Below are 3,647 nucleotides of genomic sequence, written 5' to 3'. Positions count from 1 at the left end.
GCGCCTGGCAATGCGCAGGTGCTATTTCTAGTGTCAGCCCCTACATGTACACCAATTTTCAACCTTATCCGAGTCACGTAAGTTAACTGCCAAAAATTCGCAACTTTGATAGGTCGCCACAGGTGAACGCATCCACTCACACCTGCCAGGCACCCATTTTTACGTTCCTCATCATTAGACGAACATCTCATGTTAAAATTGGCCTTATCCGTATCACGCTCCCATTTACGTTGTCAGCCCACGGTCTATCAGTATTGCCGGAACTTCCTTACCGCGAAACCTCACATTGCGGGGGGGGGGGGGGCTCCTTCTGTGAGGGGGCCCCTTACGGCCTGTGGAAAAATTATATTTTTATTTCAATTTCATACATTCTTGTGCATTTTCAAATAATTATTCATTTTAAATTATAGAATTTCGAAAGAATATTCCAACAATATTTTAAAATAGCATTTTATAAATTAAACTTAATATTCTGTTATTATGAGGAGTAGTAAATTCCGCTAAAACTTTATGGCAATGTTTATACAATTATTTTTTTTCCTTGCACATTTCTTTTAAATTGAGCATGGATTGCTCACGTATAAAAATGGTTTATACCATGGCATGACTTTTTTAACTAAATTTACTACTAGAATTCATTCAATATTATGTTTAATTTAGAATTTTCAAACCAATAGTTTTCAATAGATAGATAGATAAATCTAATAATAAAATAAATCTAATATTTATCTTACATTTATATTTTTGAACATATTTTCGGTGAGCCCACCCATGAAAAAAATCGTTTCGATCCCTCTGTCAGTTGCTCAGGATTAATGCACTATGTCATCTCAAAATAGAAGCTCATACGCGCGCTTCGCGCTTGACTCACTGATTTACTTACAAGTATTTTATTTGTAAATGCAGTTTAATATGATACACGATATTTATTTTTGCTTTAATAACTTTTATTTGTCCACGGCTCCGCACGGCTGCCCTCTCAAGATACAGAATAAATTATTGCGTGATACTAAACACTTTTATGCAAGTTTGGAAAAAGCATCTAAAATGTGGATACGCACAAATATTCATAGACACCCTGGCGGACCGAAGGAACCGAATGGAGCCTCTACAAAGTACCCGTAAAGACCCAATTGGGTCCCCATTCGGTTCCTTTTTAAAAAACTAAAAAAAAAACAGCAAGATCAACTTTTAAACTGTTGAAATTCAGAGTCTACGTTAAATTTTCTATTGAAAACTCGCGGAGTAATGGAAATACTTTTTTTTGCATCGGTAAAAAGCTAAAAAAATATAGAAGTTCTATAACGCCTGTTGACTGCTATTTACAGATGATGCGTTCATTTAAAACAATCCATTACAAACAACTGTTATAAACTACAAATATGAACAGAATGGTTCGAAATAGAAAGCCTTGAATTGTTAAATTTGTGATGAGCTGAATATAAATTTTAAACGCTACAATTTTAATTTAAAAAGATATTCAGAATTAATTTAAAACTTGAAATTATTTCAAATAATTTGAAACACAATTTAGACTTTTGCAGATTTAAAAAAAACAGCTTTTTGAGAATTGTACAGTATTTAAAAAGAATAACAAAAATTGTTGGGATTGCTAAGAACATTGAAAATGATTTTTTATTTTGACAAATAAATTTTAAGTGAGTATTTGAAAACATTTTAAAAATTAAGAAAAAAAAAAAGAATCCGAAAAATTTTAAGGAAATTTTTTTATTTTGCAGTTTTTTTAATTTTAGGCAAAAATGTAATTAACAAAATATATTAATTTTCTATGAAATAATTGGTGTTTTAACTAATACAATGTACAGGATAAAGTTTCAACCAAAAATTGAATAGTTCAATTTCCAGATAAAAACGATTAATTTTTAATCAATCCTAGAATAGTTGCATTTTCAGGTAAAAAAATAATTTTTAATCGAAAAAATAAATTTTTAATAAAGTTGTTAAATTGTCAACCAATAACATGAATTTTCAACCAAGAAAATTAATGATATACAAAAAAAGACAAATTTCAAACAAAATACATGAATTTTGAACGAAATTATTTAATTTTAAAGTCAATAAAACGAATTATCTACAAAAAGTTGATTTTTTCCAGCGAACAATATGAGTTTTCCATCAAAGAGTTAAACTTTCAACCAAATCGTTAAATTTTTAACGATAATTATAAAACCTTGTTGAAAATAACAGTATTTTTTTTTACAAAGTAATTCAACTCTTAGTGAAATAATCGACTTTTAAGCCCAAGAAGATGTACAGTTCATATTTCAACCAAACAATTGCATTTTTTACCAAAAATGATAAATTTTCAACGTAAAAGATTAAATTTCTACCAAACAAGGTCAATCCAACAAAATATATGAACTTTCAATAAAATTATTTAATGTTAAAGTCAAAAAGAGTATCATCTACAAAAAAGCTGAATTTTTAACCCAAAAATATGATTTTTCAACCAAAATTTTAATTGTCGACCAAATAGTTTAACTTTCTATCAAATTGTTGACTTTTAATGCCCAAAGATGCAATTTTAACAGAAAAGTAAAATTTTTAACAAAAATTTAATTTGAAGGCAAATAGTTGAATTTTCAACAATAATTATGAATCCTCAATAAGAAAAAATTAATGTTTTTATTAAGTACTTCAACTGTAAGTGAAAGTTAAACTACTTGGTCGCCAATTAAAATTTTGGTTGAAAAATCATATTTTTGGGTTCAAAATTCAGCTTTTTTGTAGATTATACTCTTTTTGACTATAAAATTAAATAATTTTGTTGAAAGTTCATATATTATTCATTATATTATTCATATAAATTATTCATATAGTTCATTATTATTTCACTAAGAGTTGAAATACTTTGCAAAAAATACGCTTTTTTTTAACAAAGTTTTATAATTATGGTTGAAAATTTAAATATTTGGTTGAAAGTTTAACTCTCTGACTGAAAACTCATATTTTTCGCTTAAAAAATTCAACTTTTTGTAGATAATTCGTCTTTTTGACTTTAAAATTAAATAATTTCGTTGAAAATTCATGTATTTTGTTTAAAATTTGTCTTTTTTGTAGATCATTAATTTTCTTGGTCAAAAATTCATCTTATTGATTTACAGTTTAACAACTTTGTTGAAAATTCATTTTTTCTGTTAAAAATTATTTTTCTTTATCTGAAAATGTAAGTATTCTAGGATTGATTAAAAATTAATCACTTTTATGTGGAAATTGAACTATTCCATTTTGGGTTGAAACTTTATCCTGTACATTGTATTAGTTAAAACACCAATGATTTGATAGAATATTAATTTATTTTGTTAAAAAGTAAACTTTTGGGTTGAAAATTGATATATTTTGGTAATTACATTTTTTTCCTAACATTAAAAAAAATGCAAAATAAAAAAATTGCCTTAAAATCGTCCTGATTCTTTTTTGTTTTTAATTTTTAAAATCTTTTCAAATGCTCACTTAAAATTAATTTTTCAAAATAAAAAATTATCTTCAATTTTCTTAGCAATCACAACCATTTTTGTTATTTTTTTTCAAATATTTTACAATTCTCAAAAAGCTTAACTTTTTTTTAAATCTGCACAAATCTACATCGTCTTTCAAATTATTTGAAATAATTTCAAGTTTCAAAT

This window comes from Belonocnema kinseyi, chromosome 7, assembly GCF_010883055.1.
Source record: "Belonocnema kinseyi isolate 2016_QV_RU_SX_M_011 chromosome 7, B_treatae_v1, whole genome shotgun sequence".
In the NCBI taxonomy this organism is placed as follows: Eukaryota; Metazoa; Arthropoda; class Insecta; order Hymenoptera; family Cynipidae; genus Belonocnema; species Belonocnema kinseyi.
The sequence above is the reverse complement of the archived record's forward strand: the minus strand, read 5'-3'. Positions refer to the sequence as shown.